The sequence below is a fragment of the Nycticebus coucang genome, chromosome 4 (assembly GCF_027406575.1).
Source record: "Nycticebus coucang isolate mNycCou1 chromosome 4, mNycCou1.pri, whole genome shotgun sequence".
NCBI lineage: Eukaryota > Metazoa > Chordata > Mammalia > Primates > Lorisidae > Nycticebus > Nycticebus coucang.
The window spans coordinates 110,699,117-110,721,433 of NC_069783.1; the positions used below are offsets into that span (position 1 = coordinate 110,699,117).

Here is a 22,317-nt window from a genome sequence, read left to right on the forward strand (position 1 = left end):
AGGAAAAAGCAAACTGTAAATCAGATCTGGGCTTTGATGGAATAGGTTACCTTCTAAGTAGTGAGTGCCTCGTTACTGGGAGCAAACAAACAGCATATAGAAGAAATATCCCCATATAAAGAAGTGCCCCTCTCAGATTCCTTTCACTTGTTTAATGTCTTTTAAAAGTATCCATCCCAAGTCCAAGATACTAATAACTTACAACAAGTGAAAAATCCTACCCCTCCTCCCCTCACTCTGGCCACTTCGCAAGCCCTGGCTCTCCAGGTGGGAGATGTGATGAAATGCTGAAACCCCAAACAGTGTCACATCAGAGACACTGGAGATGCCTAACAAGCAGAGGAAGTCAAAATGACAGATTCCTCCAGACGGCAAAATCCATCACTTCTGTCCACAGGAACAAAGGGTGAGAAGATCCACACCTGAAAGCCAGCTCCAATGTAAGAATCAAAGCCCTTCAACATTCCACAAAAGAGCCCCAAATGGAAAAAAATCAGTATCCAAGGCTTCCTCTTTAAATGTTCCTGCGTGTGGTGGAGATGCTGAACTTGTCCTGAAGTCTCGCGCAGTGTGCATTCATGCCGAAGCAAATGGGAATCACTTAATAAGGGCTTCCAAATGCTGCTGCACAAATAATAATAGTAATCACAATCATAACCCTGGCACAGTATTTTGAAACATGGCATCTGAGTTGGGATAGCATGTTAATAAACAGCGAGAGATTCGGCCCAGGAAGCTGACTTCATCATGAATGGAACCAGTGCCCTATTCATATTCATAAGCCTATGCGTTATTTATACAGATGAACCTGCTTCCTAACCCTGGACCCGCTTTCATTCTTTCATTCCCTGCACGGGGGGGGGAGGTGGGAGAGAGGCAGAGACACCGGCCAAGCTCACACTGATAGCAATGCAGGTTTGTGATCTAATGAGATTGACATTCCATTCAGCACAGAACGACTTCCAGGCCAGTCAATACTGAGCGATCACTGTCAGAGCAGAAAGTCCATGGGATCCCAGAGAGGCAGAGCCCATCACTGGCAGGGCCTGGGTCCTCCTGGTCCATGGAATGGCTCTGCCTGCCTTGCCCATGGGAGAAATACCCAAGCACCCCATTTTGTATTAGGAGAGGCGTTATTATTATCAGTACCCCCAGTAGCCAGCTGCAGAGATGTCATGTGACTCAACTTGGGCGCCCCAAGGCAGGCCTCCTCCAGGAGCTTGAGACCCCCTTTATTTGCCCAAGTGTCATGAGGTTATTGAAGGCACAAGGGGTCCAAGGGAGCCCCAATGTCTGGGGTAAGGCCTGGCATCTGCTTGAGCGAAGGCCCAGCAGGCAGCAGGGACAGGGTCTCCACAATCTGGGTTTACTTGGAAGTGTGACTCTCAGCTCCACCCTGCTTTGGGCCCGAATGTGAAAGAGTTCAGCAGGGCTTTGCTTCATGCTCCGAGTGACCCCCAGAGGTGAGTGTCTTTCCACATTTCTCACACTGCAGGCAGGGCTGGTGCCAGTCCTTGCCTAGAGAGGTCACCCACACAGCAAAGTACACTTCCTTGTTGTACTTGGGACACTTGGGCTTGGCAGCACCAGGTCCAGAATTGGACATCTGTGACAGGGCAGGAATAACCTTGACCGCTCTTCAGAGCCTGGACATCAAAGTGCAACTGGGGAATGGGGTGGGTGTGTGGCAGCTGCAAGGCCGTGAAGTGGGGCAAGCCAGAGGCTGAGTGGGTCTGGGCCACCTGCCCAACTGTCCCCACATCTGCCCACCTAGCAGAAGAACCCATGACACCCACCAGTGCCCTGTGCCAAATCCCTTGCACATTCTAAATAAGTGAGGCACCAGGGTGCTGACATTTAAGAAAAACTTCACAGCTCAGACCTGCCAGATGCAACCCTTAGTTCCCTGCGCAGGGGTGCGGCCACTACCCCTCTAAGTCTGGCTGCGTGTGACCGCAACAGCTCCCAGCTGAGGGCCCCCAACCTTGAACTGTTGGGGTAGCCCAGGTGGAGCAGAGCAGGCCAGGGGTGGAGAAGGGGCTTCCAGGGATTCAGGCTACCCTTCAGCTCCTGGTCATCTAAGGCCAGAAGTTTCTGTTATGTGGGTTTTTTTTTTTTCCAAACTGTCCACGCTGGTGGTCTTACCTTCAAGGTAGTTTATTTAGCAGGGCCAGCAAAATGCACTGCTGAGCCCTGGCAAGGTATCTACTCTAATAACAGGCCCTGTCAAAAGGACATATTAGTAGCTGGGAACATGCCACTAATTGGAACAGCACTTCTATCAGGCTTGTTCAACCACTGATGTGATGTAAACAACAGAGACTTAGTCCAAAACCAGCTCAAGTTTACTCTCTTGGCTCCAGTGGGACAGTCATGGCCCAGAGACACCTGACATGTTGAGCAGGGTTTTGCTGCAGAGAACAGAATCCACTCCAGTTAGCTGAAGCAGAGAGGGACTTCCAGAATCACTGGGAAGGACTGAGAAATGGGCTGTGCATGTTAGTGTTTCAGAAATGACCCTCCAAGCTACATGGCAGATCCCGGGCACCAAGGCAGCTGTTGTCTCTCGTACAATAGGGAAGGTTCCAATCAGAAAGCTTAATCAGGAAGTTGTTATCCAAGCTGCTAGCTCCAAAATTACACCACCACTGCCACCACCTGGAAGCCACCACAATAAAGAGGCAACTTGTATCAAGACAAAGCCATAAAGCACAGGCTGTCATATGCACCAATACTTGCTGCAGTCCAGCTACTGAGTCCAACCCACACGGCCCACCTGTCCAACCCTCCAAAGCCATGAGCAGAGCCCCCGGCTAACACCACAGCAGAAAAGCCATGCACCGCCACAACAGTGCTCACCGGAGGACACACAGAAGGATGGCTCTGTCCTGCCTCTAATTTCCAGACCCCACTGAGTGCACCTGGGTTGACTTACCTTCCATTCTGGTCTTTAGAGCCATCAGGGAAGAGGCAAGGGTGCGAGCTGAATTGACGGGCAGTCTCTTGTCACTACAAGAAGACCAGCTGTCTGAGAAGGGAGGCGCTACAAAGAAAGGCAGAACCCAGAGACTAAAAGAAAGAGACTAAGACCCACTGGAACTTCCTGAATTCCTGGATCCAACCATGCCTGCAGCCAAAAACCCTAGCTTTTTCCTTTACATAAATCAAAAGGAATTTTCTTTTCTGAAAGCAGTTTGACTTGACTTTCCATTTCCTATGACCAAAAGAACCCTGACTGTGCCTATAGTTCAGTGCTCAAGGCCAGAAAGGCTTTAGCCCCAGCCTGGGGAACACATTCCAGAATAAATCAGAGCATCACAGAGCCTCCAGGCCTGGCCAAATCATCCAAACTTACAAATTTCACTCCTTTCTTACAGTTTCTAAGCCTGAGACTTTACTTCATCTTCCCCCCACCCTCCAAAACCAAACTGTCAGCTCACTGCCTTCTCCAAGAAGCCCCCTCTGCTCTCCCATGCTTCCTGTGAGCGTGTTGCTACCGTAATAGTTACCGTGTCGGACTGACACTCAGCATGCAAGTCTTTTGAGGATGAGGGTCCACATCTTTCATCTTCTATTCCTGACACCACATCAGAGATTGGGACAGATCTGCTGATCTTTTCTTAGCAAAAGAGAGAATGCATCTCCTTCAGCCCTACCATCTGCTTCCCCTTCCTTCTCTCATCAGTCCCCTGATTTTCTTCTTTCACATTACTCTCAACACTTTTAAATACAAACAGGGAGGGTTTTTAGAGGCGACAAATCAATAGTGGTCTGTAACTCCTCCTGTGGGTGACACATGCACATTGGCCACTCTGCTCTCCACTGATCTCAGCCGTCTCTGCCAACTTATCTCATCTTTTTCTTTCATACATTTCTCCGGCCTTTGGAGCTCTCCAAACAAAATCTTTCTCAAAAAAAAATCAAGCCCAGGAAACAGAAGCCCCGGACTTATAAAAATAGCCATTTGAATGCACTGTAATAAATGAGCAAATACAAAAATCAACACCTAATGCTCCTGGGAATTAACTTCAGCAGAACAGCCTAGAGCTTGAAGGAGAAGGAAGAAGCCTAGAAAACCAAATCGCAGCAGCAGGGAATGCAAAGCCCACCTCGGAGGCTGTTTTGACAGAGAGGCAGCCACGTGAGAGAAAATATGTATTAACCTCCCAGAAATTCCCCAATGTCTTTGCGCTTAGAAGCCAGTCCCTTTAGGAAAAAAAGAAAACGAAGCAGGGGTAGAAGAACAAAATCCAAATGCAATCAAGTCTGGTTATAAAAAATAAATATGAGCAGCTGCTCTGTGCTCCTGGCATCTCAGGCTTTTGCACAGTTCTCGGGTGAAGAGCTCTGAGGATTTGGTCTTCAAGACATCAAAACGTGCTCCCAGAGCCATGGCCCCTCTAAAGAGCCAGGAGAGGAGACTGTCCACTCAATACTCTGGGCTGAGCACCTGCCGTGCATCAGAATGGCAGCAGGCACCAGGGATAACCCAACCAGCAAGTGGCAGCGCAGGCACCATGGGATTCACCACCCAGGAGGTGAACCCAACTTTAGATAAGTACCCCAGCTTATGTTGACAAGCTGAGATGGGGTCTCTGAAAGAGAGAAGAGAGCAGGGGAGACCTGCCTGGGTTGGGGTGGCCGTACAAAGCCTATCTATGGGGGCATCAATGTCAAAGCCAAAAGATCAAGGCTCGGCCTTGGCGGCAGCAAGGCCAAAAGCCCTGGTGCTCCCTGGAAGTCCCGCAAGGCTGACACCCCCTACGTGACACATGCACAGCCTCATGCAGACAGCACCAGCAAGTCGGTGCCTCAGAGAGCAGCACGCCACTGAGAAGAGTCCCAAGTCAGTGGATCAATACCCGGCTCCTTAACAAATCGGCAATGAGCCCAAATTGCCCCCAGCAGAGCCCACTCACTAACACTCCTTTGCTTGTCTCTCTTTCCTTCCCTGTCCCCAGTCCCCAGCCCTGGCCATACCTCCGTCATCACCTCCTTGGTGCACTCTCAGCACCCAAATCCCAGTGTCTGCCATTGGGAGACCCAGACTCAGGCAGCCTTGGAGAGATGATGGGAAAGGGAAGAGCCTACCTTAGGGTCCCAAGGTCAAAGAGCCCCGCTTTTCAAAAGACAGGCCAGAGTGATGATGGCACACAGTGGTGCTGGAGGCATCAGGCGGGGCTGAGCGGGGCTGTTGCCGTCTGGTGAGAGACCAGAACTCTGCTCCAGGGCATGGAGGAGAAGCTCTAAGGTGTCATAAGCAGGTGAGATGTGATACAACTACCTCTTTGTAAAGGACTCAGCTGGTCCCAAGTGCCCATCACCAGACGGTGTATACACAAAAGGTGGTCTGCCCCTGTATCAGAGTAGGATTCAACAGTAAGAGGGATAAAGTTCAGGTACACGCCCCAACGTGAATGAACCTCAAACTGTCACGTGACATGAAAGGGTCACATATTTGTATAATTCCATTTATAGGAAATGCCCAGAGTTGGCAAATCCACAAAGACAGAAAGCACATTCGTGGTCGGCAGGGTCTGGGGAAGGGAAACGGGGAGCGACAGCTTAATGGATGTGGGGTTTCTTTGGAGGTGGGAGTTGAAAATGTTTTGGAACTAGGTAGATGTGGTGGGTGTACAATATGGCGAATGTAGCACAGAACACTGAATTATTCAGTTTAAAAGTTAACTTTACTTTATATGAATTTCACCTTAACTAAAAAATGCAGCAGCCACCTCCTGTGCTGGCCCACAGGGGGCCAAGGGGCTGCGTGGAAGCAGCAGGGAGCCGGGCAGAGATGACGGCAGCTTGGCTGAAAGTGGTATTGGCAGAAGTGGGGAGAAGTGGACTATGTGACATGCAGTTTGGAGGTTCCAGGTCATGATTTGGCTTGGCTTTGATAGAACATGATGTGCGAGTCAGTGGCCATTCTCCTGACTGGCCACCTGGACTGGGCTGAACTTTCAATTAACCCCTGACTGCACAGGTGAGAAAGCAAATACAGCCTTCTCCCAGGTGCCCACCACCACCTCTGACTGGTAGCTGCCACCCCCCGCCCCTGAAATTTGGGGAGCTGCCTGGGATGACCCTGGGACATCCATCAAGCCCATGATGCCGACGGGCTCCTGCAGGCAGGCCATGCACCAGGAGCAGCTGCAAAGTGTGCATTAGAAAGAGATGTATTCCCGTTAAACCCCTTCCTCTCATCATAGCATTGTTCATGACACCCCCTCGGTTCTCCCCAAACACCCAACCCTTGTCCATCACCATAGCGGCCATGTCCTCGGACAAAAGCAACAACAGGAATATTGTTAACAGGGTTATTAGAAGGTTTCTTCTCTCCCAGAGAGGTCCGCCTGGGGGTCTTACCATTTTCAATTCATAGTGACATCCGGTGACACACAGAACCTTCTCATGAACACCTCAAGGACCTGTCTGATTCCATCTCAGGAGAAAGGACATCACTTGGATTGTGTCTCTGGAGCCACCTGCATCAGAATCACCAGCACTGCTTGCTGAAAATAGATGCTGGGCAAGGTCTTGTTACAGCACTGGTGGCCGTGTCCCACCCCCACAGCACCGACTTGGCAGGTGGGGCTGGAGAATGTACATTTCTAACAGGTTCCCAGGGGATGCTGATGTCACCACAGGAGAACCACTGTGCTTTCTGCTGTGAGTTCCAAGCAGCAGGAGAGAGGCCGCGGGAGCCAGGGGGTGGGGGAAGCCCTCACCTTCTCCTGGTCACAGGGCCAAAGGGACTGGGTTGAGGAGCAGACACCATGGAAAATAAGGGGTTGAGTCCTCAGGAATGAAATCATAGGACGGGAGAAGGCTGCATTTGCATTCTCACCTGTGCAGTTCCTTTTTACCAGGAATCATGTGAACAGGAGAAGCAGAGAGGCTGGAGGTGGGGAAAGGCTGAGATCCAAGAGGGAGGTTCACAAAAGGCAGATTTTGCCTCATGCCATCTCGGGCCACAGCCACTCACCCCCAAACAGAATATAACCCAGCAGATATTTACAAAAACCAATGTATGCCAGGAACTGTAGTAAGGGATTCCCAGGAAAAATGTCCATATCTCTGACTGCAGCAATCCTCTGGTCTCCGATGGGATAGAAAAACCCTTATGTGTACCTCCAAAATATTGTCAGTAAAAGAAATACCAATCACTATAAAATTATCAGTAAATTCCTGCTTATGAAATGGCAGCTAAACCCTCTGGGGAGGGGTAGTTGTATGAGTCCCACATGTCCATGACAAGGGTCCTTAGCACCTCAATAGGGACTGACAAACTCTGCATCCCCGAGCCCGACCAGATGGTGAAGTGTCAGCACTACTGGCTGGAAAGTCTGTTTTGATTCAGACTAAATGGCCAAATCCTGATCCTAAAAGATATTGCCAATTGCTTATGCCAACATCTGTCCTCCCCTTCCTTGTTAAGAACAGAACCCCCTTAGGTGGTCCCTGTGGCTCAGTGAGTAGGGCGTGGGCCCCCATATACTGAGGGTGGTGGGTTCAAACCCAGCCCCGGCCAAACTGCAACAAAAAAATAGCCAGGCATTGTGGCGGGCGCCTGCAGTCCCAGCTACTCAGGAGGCTGAGACAAGAGAATCACCTAAGCCCAAGAGCTGGAGGTTGCTTGAGCTGTGACGCCATGGCACTCCACCAAGGGTGACAAACTAAGACTGTCTCAAAAAAAAAAAGAGAACCCCCCAAGCTGAAAATTCTATTTTTGTGGCCTCCGTTGCATTTAGGTGTGGCCATTGACTATGTTCTGTCCAATGAGATGTAAGTCAAAGTATTATGTGAGGCTTATTAGAAGACAGAGGCATCTGCTTCCTCCTGGGGCTGCTGGAAGGTGGAGCTAATGGCTGGAACTCCAGAAGCCATTTTGGACCATGAGGTGGGTGCCTGTGAAGATGGAGCTCACAGGCCAAAGATGGTACAGAAGAAAGTAGAAGGATTCTGGGCCTTTCTGAAATCATGGAATCACCACACTAGCGGTAAGAGATGAAAATTAACTTCCATCTTGTTTAAGCCCTTATTCTTTTTGTTTTCTCTGCTGTATACATACAAATCTAACTCTAGATGACTGCTGAGGGTCTAGAACCACTTTTTACCAGACACCTTGGTAAGTAAAGAATTTGAGCTCTGGGCTGGATAAGTCTCCTTTCCCGAGATAAACACAGTGACCCACCTAAGGCAAAAATCTTCTAATGCCAGGAGTATCAGAGAAACATACATAAATACTGTGACCCTCAAAAAGCTATGGAATAGCTAAATTGGACAGGTCATGAAGATACTAATCCGACCAATCCATTTGACATTAGAAAGTTGAGAACCTAAATTAAAAAAAAAAAAAAAGAAAGTTGAGAACCCCAGGAGAAAAATGATGTTCCCAACTTCTCCAGGCTAGAACTTCTTATGCCAAAGTAACTTTCATCAGAACGATCTGCTTATTAATGAGAAGAGCCCATAATAATGCTTTTGCCAAATCTAAAAACAGAAAAGAACAACAAAACAATTTCACTGAACACTTCAATTAATTAATTGCCCAAAGAAGTCAAGCTTGGGTCCTTAGGAACAACATGGGAGCTATTTATATATTTATGAGAGAAAAAAATGCATAATGTGACTTTGTACACTTAACCCTGTCCCAATATTTATCACACATCCCAGGCTGGCTGGTGAGCAGGTGTCAATTCTATATTTATGCCTAGTACTTTCTCCCAAAGCCAATTTATAATTCAACTAATCAAGAGATGTTTATTGGCTGGGAATTCATCAGGAAAATTCCATAATGGGGGATTATCTATTGCAGGCATTTGTCTCAAAAAAAAAAAAAAAAAAAGTAAATGAAAAGTTATAAAAGCGAAAAGTTAATTGTTTTTTTCAAGAAGATATTCTTGGAAGAAGAAATTCAAGAAATCAAATGCCTGTAACCTGGAGCTACCACCTTACTTTCAAACTTCTGTCTTCTTCAAATGGGATACACCTTACTAGAGAAAGCTCCTGAAAGAATTAAGAATCTACCAAAAGGACTTGGGGACAGTGACAATGTGTGAGGAAGGCAAAGATGTTCACAGCAGCATTATTTATAGTGAGGGAAACAAGACACACCCATCAACAGACGTTTTAAATAAATGACAATATATGCAGACAGTCAATGTTCCACAGTTATTACCAAGGATAAGGCAGACCTCTGTGTGTATATGCATGAAGAGCTCTAGAGCAGAAACTATTTTTTTTAATCAAAATGCAAAAAAGTGTATATACTATGCCTCCCTTCGCATAGATAAAAACAACACCCCCATACACAGACTGGCGTGTACAGGGAATATTTTTCTGGAATGATAGGTGGTATCTTTAGAGTGAAAGACTTAGTTTGGTGGGAGAACACAAAAGACATTTTATATTGTAACTTTACTTTTAGAACTTCTTTAACCATAACATGCATTTTTGTAAGCATTAACAGAGATCAGTATAAGAATTATACACGTCTTTTATTTTGTTTATTGAAACTAGCAAGCAATTGTTTTCAAACTCTGTTCTGTGAAATCTTAGAACTTAAAAATTATTCCTTAGCAAGGGGTGGACAGAGCTTCTTCCCCAACTCCTATCACACTGGCTGTGTTTTCTGTGTCCCAGCACAGTATTTCTTATGGGGAGAATAGAGTTCCACCACTAAAAATTATGATTCAATGGGATAAGAGCAGTATAAATGTGCCAGGTCATTCATATTGTTTTTATTGAGAAAAATAAGTTTTCCTCTGTGGACCAAAGTAAGGCTCTGCTCAACCAATTCTCCAGGATTGATGTGGTCTAAAAACCCACATTTCTGGAACCACTGAAGGTAGGTGATTCACATAGCGGGTTGAACAGTATCTACCTCTCCACCAACCACCATATTCATGACCACCTGGAACCTCAGAATGGGACTTTATTTGGAAATAGAGTATTTGTAGATATAATTAGTTAAGAGGAGATCATGCCGGAGTAGGGTGGGCCTTAAATCCAATGACTGGTGTCCTTAGAAAACACAGAATATTTCAGATTGTATTTGAAACCTGCACATTGTACCCCTTGATAGCACTAATGTACACAGCTATGATTTAACAATAAAAAAAATTAATAAAAAAAAAAAAAAGAAGGGCGGTGCCTGTGGCTCAGTCGGTGAGGCGCTGGCCCTGGCTGAACTGCAACCAAAAAATAGCCGGGTGTTGTGGCGGGTGCCTGTGGTCCCAGCTGCTCAGGAGGCTGAGGCGGGAGAATCGCTTAAGCCCAGGAGTTGGAGGTTGCTGTGAGCTGCGTGAGGCCACGGCACTCTGCCGAGGGCCATAAAGTGAGACTCTGTCTCTACAAAAAAAAAAAAAAGAAAGAAAAGGAAACACAGAGACACACACAGAACAAGGCCATGTGGTGACAGAGGCACAGACTGGAGTGATGCAGGTACAAGCCAAGGCAGCCAGGACCCCCCAGAAGCCGGAAGAGGCAGGAAGGAGTCTCCCCTGAAGCCTCTGGAGAGAGTGTGGCACTACTAACACTTTGACTTCAGACTTTTGGCCTCCAGAACTATGAAAGAATGAATTTCTCCTGTTTTAAGCCATCAGATTTGTGCCGATTTGACATGGCAGCCCTAGGGAACTAACATAACTCACAAAAGGAAGAGAGAGAGGACAGCCAGCCACAGACCAACACCCAAGCCAAAACAGATTCCACGTGTGTCTCCTCTACTCCGGTGGATCTCAAATTCCAAAGTGCTCAGAATCACCTGGAGGGCTTGTTAAAACTCAGACACCTGGACTCCATCTGCAGTGTTTCTGGGTGCAAGGACCAGGGCAAATCCCAGGAATCTGCACTTCCTACAAGGTTTCTAGGTGCTGGCACCACGGTCCAGGCACCATACTTGGATCAGCAACTGCTGGACTGCTTCACCCAGATGAGAAGCTGCCACACACCTCCCCACAGTGCCAACCTGAGAAGTACCTCCTCCCTCTCCTTTACATGTCAGACTCACGTGTAAGATTTTTTTAACAAAAGGTTCTACAACTAGCAATTAAAAAAAGAAACAGAGGAAATCTGCAGTGTCTCCTCTCCTCCCAAAATACCTTAGTCTGTGAGGAGACATCTGTTGTTTTTGCCTGCTCGGACTCTGGTTCCCTTCTGTTCATCTCACCCAGCTTTGCTTTAGGGAGCCATCCCTGTCCCCTACTCCTAGCCCCTGTTATTCAAGGAGATTCATGCCACTGCACCACATAACCAGGGCCACTAGCCAACTGCCATTTTCTATCCCTCTGAGTACAGTACTTGGTGCCGGGATGGGTGTGTGGCCTTAATTGGGCTCCTTATATGAAATAGTGGGAGGCATGATAAAACTGTTGAGCACCAGCTGTTCTCTTTCCACTGGGATTGCAAAGCTTGGAGGCTGCAAGTCTGGGTGTCTCAGCAGCCATCCTGATACCTCAACAGCAGAACCTGCCCAGGAGCACAGCCAACAGAGGAAAGCAAAGCCAGGAGCCTGAGATGACATTCCCGGGGATATCGTTTGAGCCCCTGGATGCAGCTATACCTGAAGTTGCAGTAGTGCCTAGATTTTCAATTACAGACACAACAAATTCTTTCAGTAGAGAGAGAGATGATAGAATTAACTTACTTAGCTGGCTGAGATGAGTTTCTCTTAATGGCAACCACAAGACTCCTGACCAATACAGATTAAAATACCATCTTCTAAAAAGCAAGTTGTGGATCAAGTGTTAAAATAGTAAAGAATTCCCCAGAAAGACTTCTTGAAAAGGGTGACCTTATCCATCAGCATGTATTTGGCTGAAATAACAGAAAACCCAACTAAAAGCAGCTTAAGCCATAAGGACATGTGTTATTTACTTAACAAGAAACTCAGAAGTGGGTGGTGCGGCTGCTTTGCAGCCTCAATTGCGTCATCAGGGACTCAGGCTCCCTTCCAGCCCCAGGCTCTGCTCTAGGGTGTCTGAGAACAAGGGGACAGCAGAAGCAGGTCTTCCTCCTTGCGGGGTTCCTCTTACAGAGCGAATTAGTCAAAAGAGATCGAGGACACTTGATCTTCCACCTCATTGGCTACAACCTAGTCACATGGCCACCTCTACACCAATCACTGGCAGAGAGAATGGGCAACGCAACAGGACCGTAGACCAATCAGGGACCTGGGCCCATGCCTCCTGAACGGGGGCTATAACAGCAAAGACCACGTGACACCAGCTGCTAGGCAGGCACCTGGTTGTCCACTCTAGAGAGCGCCCCACAGAGCTCCCACCACAGAACTGAGCCTTTCATACCTGAAACTTTTGACTGGTCTGGCAAAAGCACCTGAGTTTCATTCTCCCTGCAATTCCCAGTCCGTCCTAGTCGAAACAGAAGCACGTCAGAAATGCTGAGGTCAGGAGAGCATCAAGACCCAAACCGCTCAACTTTTCTCCCACATCTTTTCAGGATCAATAGCCTAAAAGGGTCGCTGCCACCTTCCCACTCCAGAGGGGTGCCCTCTGCAGCTCTCCATTCGTCAGGCACCAGCGCCAAAGCCCTCCTCCCTCTCCACCACCTGCAGTTGCTCATATACACGTGGTCCCAGGCCTCCTAAGGTGCTCATGAAGGCAGCAGGCTAGGCAAAGAGAGGCCTAGGGAATTCCAGCCAGCCCAATCTTAGCGAAGCTTTACAGTCCACATTCTGAGGCTCAGAAACCACGAAGGGGAGAGGTGAGGTTTCCGTGCCACTGGCGCAGGGAGACAACCCTTTTTGCTGGTGAAGTGGCATGGTCTTGGTTTGGGATCCCCCAGGAGCAGGTCTGAGGGAAAAATTAGAGTGTAGGTGGTTCACCTGAAGGAGATCCCAGGGGGCAGCGTGTGAGGAGTTGAGACATGAGACAAAGAAGTCCACAAGGTATGTCAGCAGCTGGAACAGTGGTGTGCACAGAATACTGCAGGCAACTGGGCCACCCTGGGAAACAGTGCAGAAAGTCACCGCAGTTATCCCACCCAGGGAGCTGGACTCCTGGAAGTCATTCATTCCTGGCATTTTTTGTTCAGCCATGTACACAACCAGAGTGGCTCTGGTGGCCAGAAGGAACCTGCAAGTGCCATGGAATGTTAGACCAGCACAGGAATGGCAAGGGGATGAGGACAGGGACTGATAGCACCTTCTACACTTGCTGAATCTGCCCAGTGTCCAAGATGCTAATTTCTGTGTGATCCTGCAAAAGGGGGGACCCTGAGGCTGACAGCAAACCATGCTAATGGGTCCCAAGAGCACCCACACCCCACCCCTCCTGAACTTGGAGAAGTCTTCCATTTGCTGCCTAGCAGACACCTCCCACCCAGTCCCAGGAGTCTAAGGGGCACAGAAATTAAAACACAGCTCTGCCACTCTGGTGCTGTGTGGCCTTAAATTCTTCAACCTTGGGATTTTTGGCTACATATTGTACATAGACTTTGTTTTGCCTTGCAAAGAAATAGTCATTTGGACTTGACATGACATCACATAGAAATGTTACATTCCTATACAAATCTTCTTTCAATAAGTCACGTTGTTGATTCTGTTCTTCATAAAATCTGTTCTTGCAGAGACAAAATTTTAGATAACACTTGTCCCTGCAATAGCCAACACACTTTAGAATGATATGCCAAATCCATACTAAATACCTCATTGTTCAACTTTAGGATGTCACAAAACTGAAGATGCCACATTGCGTTTGCATGCATATAGTTAACAATACTTATAACTTCTTCCTGTCACTTAAATAGTAGCTTTAGCACAGAGATTTTGCTGATGCAAGATACAATGAAAAGAGAGCATCTGAATCTGTTAATACTTTTTTTAGTCTGTGCAATAAACCTTTTATGTTTTCTTTTCATGGAGGGTGCACCGTCTGTACATACACTCATTAAATTTACCAAATTCAGTCCAACTTCATAATATTTATCTTGAAAGTTGTTGAATGGAAAGATGTTTGGAGAACACTTAGAGATCTAAAAATAGATCTGCCATTCAATCCTATAATTCCTCTACTAGGTATATACCCAGAAGACCAAAAATCACATTATAATAAAGATATTTGTACCAGAATGTTTATTGCAGCCCAATTCATAATTGCTAAGTCATGGAAGAAGCCCAAGTGCCCATCGATCCACGAATGGATTAGTAAATTGTGGTATATGTACACCATGGAATATTATGCAGCCTTAAAGAAAGATAGAGACTTTACCTCTTTCATGTTTACATGGATGGAGCTGGAACATATTCTTCTTAGTAAAGTATCTCAAGAATGGAAGAAAAAGTATCCAATGTACTCAGTCCTACTATGAAACTAATTTATGGCTTTCACTTGAAAGCTATAACCTAGTTACAACCTAAGAATATGGGGAAGGGGGGGAGAGGGAGGGGAGGGAGGGGAGAGGATGGGCGGAGGGAGGGAGGAGGATGGGATTACACCTGCAGTGCATCTTACAAGGGTACATGCAAAACTTGGTAAATGTAGAATATAAATGTCTTAACACAATAACTAAAAAAATGTCAGGAAGGCTATGTTAACCAGTGTGATGAAAATGTGTCAAACGGTCTATAAAACCAGTGTATGGTGCCCCATGATCGCATTAATGTACACAGCTATGATTTAATAATTAAAAACAAATAAATATGAATTTCGTTAAGGAAAAAAAAAGTTGTTGAAGATATCCAGTCCCTATGTTCTGTTTGCAAGAGTACACAAAGTGAGTAACTGTGCGTAGCAAAGAAAATCTGTTATGACCCAAATGAAGTATAAAACCTGCACGAGTCAGTAGTACATCACCTGATTCATCCAAAGCTTTTGAGTAATCTATATTTTCCTTTTGAAGTATCACATGAAGTTGTTCTGTTAAGGTGAAGGCTAATTCATGCTGCCAATTAGTTACAGTTCTCCTTGAAGGGGGCCATTGTTGATACTTTGAAATGTCATCAGGACCTAAGCCTCCTACAACTTCAACAGTGTTCACAATTTCTGTATCACAATTTCTGCATCCCTTCTTTACTGAGTACATAAGCTACTTTATAATTATATATTTTATAATCAGTGACATTATTTCCAGGTCTTATTGCTGCTTGAATTGTCTTTGCTTTTGTGTTTCATCATTTAAAATTTAAATTTTAAAATTTAAAATTGTTTTTGTTGTTGTTGTTGTTTTGTTTTCTTTTTTCAGTTTTTGGCTGGGGCCAGGTTTGAACCCACCACCTCTGGTATATGGGACCGGCGCCCCTCTCCTTGAGCCACAGGTGGCACTATTTGTGGTTCTTATGAGTGTTATAATGCTAATGAGCACTGAGTTTCTTTAATTTTGATATTGTACTATCACAAAAAAGCAAATTGTCTTATCTTTAGCAGAAACAAGGTAATACTGAACTCCCAATCCTCATGTTAAAAAAATCTGTTTGCTTGGTCCAGCACAGGGGCTCATGCCTGTCATCTTAGAATTTGCAAGGCTGAGGCAGGAGGATCCCTTGAGCTCAGGAGTTCAAGACCAGCCTAAGCAAGAGAAAGACCCAGTCTCTACTTTTAAAAAATAGAAAAATTAGCAAGGTACAGTGGCAGGCACCTGTAGTCCCAGCTACTCAGGAGGCTGAGGTAGGAGGATCACGTGAGCACAGGAGTTTGAGGTTGCTGTAAGCTAGGCTGACACTATGGGCACTCTAGCCTGAAAAAGAGAGAGATATTGTCTCAAAAATTAAATTAAAAGTCTTTGAGAAGAGACATAGATTAAAAAAATAAGAATAAAAAACATCTTTTTCTTCCTTCAGTATTCTCTTGGTCTTCTTTGACACGATGGGCTGTTAAGCAGAGAATTAAAAAATACTGTCAAGCTGTGCAACTGTTCACAAATTCCACTTCAAACAGAAATACAGAGCCACACTGTCAGCTGATAACAGACCATCATACTTGACCCCCCATACACTCTCTCCAACCAGCCTCTGCGGTAGTGGCATCAGTCAGGCAGGGGAAGCTAGAACTAAACGATGAGAGTAGCAGCTGTCAATTCAGCCCTTACGGCTCCCTAATGTTCTAACTGTGCTGGTCAATCTGGGAGGATTATTTTGTTGAAACTTACTTTATCCTTTGGTATTTTAAACATGCTCATTTTTAACATAAAATAAAAATACAAAAGACAAATAAAAATGTATTAATAAGAATAAAAGGATTGGGGCGGCACCTATTGCACCGGCCCCATATACCGAGGGTGGCGGGTTCAAACCCGGCCCCAGCCAAATTGCAACAACAACAAAAAAAGAATAAAAGGATTTAGTTTATAAAATTTGGAGTCAGTCAAAAGGCTACATTTAAGGACCTAGAAGGCCACATGCCCTAAACTAAACTGAGATGTGGGGGTTGTCTGTTACAACATTCAGCCACCCTAATCGAATAAGTAATGGAAATCCAACATGTAAAAGGACACAGCACAGGCTCGGCGCCCATAGCACAGTGGTTACGGCGTCAGCCACATACACCGAGGGTGGAGGGTTCAAACCTGGCCCAGGCCAGCTAAACAAAAAAATAAATAGCCGGGCATTGTGGTGGGCACCTGTAGTCCCAGCTACTTGGGAGGCTGAGGCAAGAGAATCACTTAAGCCCAAGAGTTTGAGATTGCTGTGAGCTGTGATGCCACAGCGCTCTACTGAGGGCGACATAATGAGACTCTGTCTCAAAAAAAAAAAAAGACACTGCACACCCAGGAATGAGCTTCCCACATCTGGCAACACTTGCCTGTGTGCAGGGCCAGCTTCCAGGGTGTGCTGCCTATGCCACTGCACAGGGACCTGCTCTCAGATAGCCTTTGTCCTTGGTTTAATGCTCTGCCACTCTCTTGAAATTCTTAACAATTTTCTTCCCAGGAGGCCTACATTTTCTGTCTCACTGGGGCCCACAAATTGTGTAGCTGGTCCTGTGTATGCAGACAGCAACCTCTCAAGTCCTACTAGATACCCAGGGAGCCAAAGCGAGCTACACAGAGCACCCTTGCATCTCCCCTGCCCTGGGCAGCCGCCTCCCCTCTGACCGGAGTTCATGCATCCTCAGCTAATTAATTTGGGAATCTCACCTAACGACACTATGGGCGTATGAATGTGCACATGCGTACAGGTCTGGGTCTCTCTTTCCAAACCATATTCCACCTGAAACACCACACCTGGCATCCTACACTGCCACTGAGGGGAGAGAGTCAGGGCTGCATCTGTGAGGACAAGGCAATCTCCTTTAGGAAATACTTTAGAAACAGTGCAAAAGGTTATGTGTGGTTAAGGCACCAGAGACCGAGGGGGTGAGGGATGGAGGAGGCAAACTACATTTTAGCGGCAATTGCTTTTATGTTGTTGACATATTCTTACCATGTGCCTGATTTCAATGCAAGCAAATTTTTTAAATAAAAAAGTTTTTATTTAAGTGTCCAGAAAAGGCCAGGGGAAGGAGGTATCTGAAAGAGCTTCAAATACTCCATTGAGTTTTTTTTTTGTCCTGACCTTTCCCTTAGAACACACCTAAGTCTACTGTCCCTGGTAGAACGTATCCTCAAAAGAGCTGCCTCAATACAGCGGGGAGGGGAGTCTCCCTGTCTTATGTCTCTAGCCCCTCAAGGGGCACAAAGAGGTTTGCCTCTTACAAGACAGTCACCCGCCTAAGGACGATGGGACAGGTGCTTTTGTGTAGTATAGAAGTTGGGGAGAACTCTCGGTCCCCAGAGGTCTTTCATACCAACAAACAGACAGTACCCTGGAAAGTCCGTGTCAAATAAAGACAGTTTTAGACAAAAATGTGTCCTGAATGTTCATGGCAACACTATTTAGAACAGCCAAAAAGTGAAAACAACCCCAATTTTTGTCAATCCAAATGTCCGTATTTAACAGATGTATAAACAAAATGTGCTCTATCCATACAATGGAGTATTATTCACTCATAAAAAGGAATGAAGTGCTGATACATGTGATAACACAAATGAGCCTTAAAACATTATGCTAAGTGAAAAAAGCCAGACACGGAAACCACGTATTATATGATTTCATTTCTAGAAATGTCCAGGACAGGCAAATCTCCAAACACATCCAGTAGACTAGTTGTTGCCAAGAGTTAGAGGAAGAGATTGGGAAGTGACCTCTGGTGATAAGGTTGTTTTTAGGGGTGATGAAAATGTTCTCAAATTAGACAGTAGCGATGGTTGCACAACATTGTGAAGACTCTAAATGCCACTGAATCGTTATGTTTTAAAATGTTTTATATGGTCATGTTACATGTATTTTACTACAAAAATATTCAGGCACGCCTAGGACTTGAGCTTTAAAAAAAATCAAGTAAAAACTTTGCAAGTATGTTTGTTGTCTTATGTCTCACAAAATGTGAATTATGATTGCAACTCTAGGCCAATCCTTAGACTAAGAATAAAACACTAAGCGCGATCATTTAATCCACCCAACAAACTCATTAAGAGCAGGATGTAGCCCCCTCCCATCTCATTTGACTTCTGTACCATGATCATAAGGAAGTGTGTTTTTGCTGGAATATTTCAGGGCATCACCAGTTTCCCCAAGGTCATCTCTCCATCCTTCGACATTCAAATCATCCTATCTTGAGGCACCCATTAAATTAGCAGTTTAGTCGATTTCCTTTTCTTCACGTGCTAACTGCTGTAGCTCTGAGAGGTTCTCGTTGGTCAATGGCTTTGCTGTGGTTCTGGCCATTTGCCAACATTACTTTCATTGACTTCTTGAAATCCGACATTTCTTGCAAGACTAGCAAGTTCACTTCATGATCTGCTCTGAATTTACAGTTCATTATGTAATTTATTGAATCTACAGTTCCCGCTCAATCCTTCAAAGAAAGGATCTTGATAAAACGGGATGGATGAAGATACACACTATATTTTACCCCACACCAGTGAGTTCTCAATTGGAGGCGATTTCATCCCCCAGGGGACATCTGACAACGTCCAGAGACATTTCTGATTATCCCACAGAAATGTGGACTAAAGAGAGGGTGCTGCTATTGGCATCTAGTGGACAGAGGGGCCAGAAATGCTGTTAAACATCTTCCAAGGCATAGGACAGCCCCAACGGCAAAGAATTATCCAGCCCCAAGTGTCAGTGATGTCCAGGCTAAGAACTTCTGGTCTAAAGGGGATATTGGGTAGGAGGTAAATTTATAAATTGTCAAGTATTTTCATGTTATGACATTGCTTAATTCCCAGGCAACCACATTACTGCAGCAATTTCAACAATGATCATTCAGATAGTGAAGAATCCCTGTATTGCTGTATTGATCCCCTGTGTTTCTGGAAAGCCTGGTTCCTGTGATTGTTTCCTTAGTTGCCTTGGCTGCTACAATGCCCAAGGCCAAATCTACAGTCATTTCCCTAGCTTACATTGCCGGTACTGATCCACTCCAGCATTACACTAACTATTCAGTTCTCCCGTATTTTTCTTTTGTCCTGATCACTTTAATCTTCTTAAACTAATTTTTTTAGGTTTTTTTGAGACAGTCTTGCTCTGTTGCCCAGGCTGCCTGGGCTAGAGTACAGTAGTATCATCACAGCTCACTGCCACTTCAAACTCCTGGTCTCAGGTGACCCGCCTGCCTCAGCCTCCCAAGTAGCTAGGAGGCAAGGGCTGCCACACCGAGATTGTTTTTTGTTTTTGTTTTTTTAGTAGAGACAGGGTCTCACTATTGCCCAAGCTGGTCTCAAAGTCCTGGGCTCAAGTGACCCTCCTGCCTCTGCCTCCCAAAGTGCTAGGATTATAGATATGAGCCACCAAGCCTGGCCCTGAGGAGTGTATTTTTGTACACTACCTTGAATCCTTGAGGGAAGAAAGCAGGGATAAATAAGCAACCACCAAACACATAGCTCAAACTACATAGCAAGGGCAGAGAAACATATTGTCCCCCTGGGAATCACAAACACCCATCGCTCCCCTTCCACCACCTCCTCAGTAAAGATAGTGTGGAGTTTTCTACCCCTGTTCCTGAGATAGCATGTGTCTAGTTACAGAATAAGACCATGAGGACTTGGCAGCAATCCAATTTTTCTCATGCAAATGTTCAAAAGGAAGACTTTACATGGGTCCACACCAACGTGGTTTCATCCCCTGGAAGGACTGCAGTGACCTTTGTGTGTCTGAACAAAAGTCCTTGGTCTTGACGACCCCTCCACACCTTAACAGCTTTGCTGAATTCCCTAAGACCCATTAGTTGAACTTGAGCCAATAGAAATACAGGAAAGCTACTCCTCTTTCCAATCTCCCCTCCCACCACAAGGTGTCCAAGTTCTATCAAGCCCTCCAGGCCCACCTCCTCCAGGAAGCCTTCCCTGAATTCCTCAGGGCTCTCCTTTCTTTGAATTTTTGCTGCTCCTAGAGAGGCTAATTACACCCTCTGTTAGATCACTTTGTTTCCAGCAGGCCCATTATCTCCAAGGCAGTTTTAAGATTTTCCCAGGTCCTAAGCATTCTTTCCTTTAGAGAAGTAGTTCCCAGCCTTTTTTGGCACAAGCCCCATTTTCATGGAAGATAATTTTTCCATGGACCAGAGGTGGGGGATGATTTCAGGATGATTCAAGGCATTCCATTTACTATACTTTATTTCTTTTACATAATATTGCAATGAAACAATGAAATAATTATACAACTCTCCATAATGCAGAATCAGTGGGAGTCCTGAGCTTGTTTTCCTGCAACCAGATAGTCCCAGCACCAGCATCACCACCTCAGCTCCAGCCCAGATCATCAGGCATTAATTAGATTCTCATAAGGAGGGTGCAACCTCAACTCCTCACATGCACAGTTTACAGAAGGGTTTGTGCTCTTGTGAGAATCTAAAGCCACTGCTGACAGGAGGTGGTGCTCAGGCAGTGATGAGCGCAATGGGGAGCAGCTGTAAATACAGATGAAGCTTTGTCCACTTGCCCACCACTCACCTCCTGCTGTGCGGCCCAGTTCCTAATGCATCAATCAGTACCAGTCCGCAGCCTGGTGGTTGGAGACCACAGCTTTAGAGGATCCCACTGCACCAAACATCAGAATGCTCCTGCAACCCATACTACATAAAATTATTTTATGAGTTATGGCAAACTGCTGTTGATTGGTCAACATTTATATTAAGTTTGCGAGCTGTGTGAACACTTGTCTTTATATTATCATTTTCTTTTAACTTTTCCAGGTCTCAAACATTTTTTGAGGGCCAGAATAGAGTTATGAGCCCCAGGCCCCGTGCCCATAAGACCTAATGGATGAAATTATCCTTTTAGTCTCTCCAACCAGATACTCAGCTTCTTAAAGACAAGGACATGTCTTACGCTCTCTGAATCCTCATGTGTCTAGTACAGAACAAAGCAAGGGCTCACAAACATCCATTCCGCTGGTATTTATCGAGTACTTACTATGCACTGTCCTAGGTCCCGGGGAAGTATACATGAACTAGGCGGGCAAGGTTGCTGCCCTCATGAACCTGACATTTTAGTGCAAAATGCAGATAAACAGATAATTATTAAACATGTTGTTTCAGGTGGCTAGAAATGCTATGAGGAAAAACGTGAGAAAAGGTGGGAAGCAAGTGTTAGGTGCTGTTGTAGACAAGGTAGTCAGGGGACCACCTGACCCTGCCACAGAAGAGTAATAAAAGACTGGAGTCATGATCTGCTGAGGGGCAGCTGTGCAAACACCAGGCAAGAGCATCCCAAACAGATGGGATTGCACGTGCAAAGCACTGGGGTAGATGGTGGGTGCCTCTTAAGAAGGCCGGTGGCCAGCAAAGAGCAAGCAAGCAAGCAGAGAGGGGCCTTGTGGACCAAGTGCAGGATTGTGGTTTTTACGCTGAGTAGCTGGGAGCAGAAGAGGGACATTAATTGATTTAACATCTTTTTATTATTATTATTATTGGAGATTAAGGGTACAAGAAACCAGGTTACACTGATTGCATTTGTTAGGTATAGTCCCTCTTATAATTGACTTAACATCTTAAAAGACGCGCTCTGGCTACTACCTAGAAAATAGGCACAGAAGGAAAGGGTGGAAGTATAGAGACCAATGAAGAGGTGACCACAGCCTCCAAGGTTTGTTGACTGACTGCCTGACCACAGTACTGCCAAAACCGGGAGGCCCATGCTGCCCACCACCCACTACCACAAAGCCCAAGCCCAGTCAGTTTCTCACTCCAGACCTCTTGGAAATGCCAACAGAGAGGGGCCTGAATCACCATCTTCACATTCTCTGAGACTGGCAAGATGCCCAGATCAAATCAATATAGAATACGCAAGCATTTAATCTGTGCTTGTTTAAGC

General features: G+C 45.8%; 1 protein-coding gene and 1 pseudogene across 1 annotated transcript in view; both read right to left on the minus strand.

Moving 5' to 3' along the window:
- Nucleotides 1-22,317, minus strand: part of LOC128584555 (transmembrane protein 132B) — a 432,556-nt gene that overhangs the window by 378,285 nt on the left and 31,954 nt on the right. The gene's annotated exons all lie outside the window — the stretch shown is intronic.
- Nucleotides 1,367-1,606, minus strand: LOC128583409 (cysteine-rich protein 1-like; annotated as a pseudogene).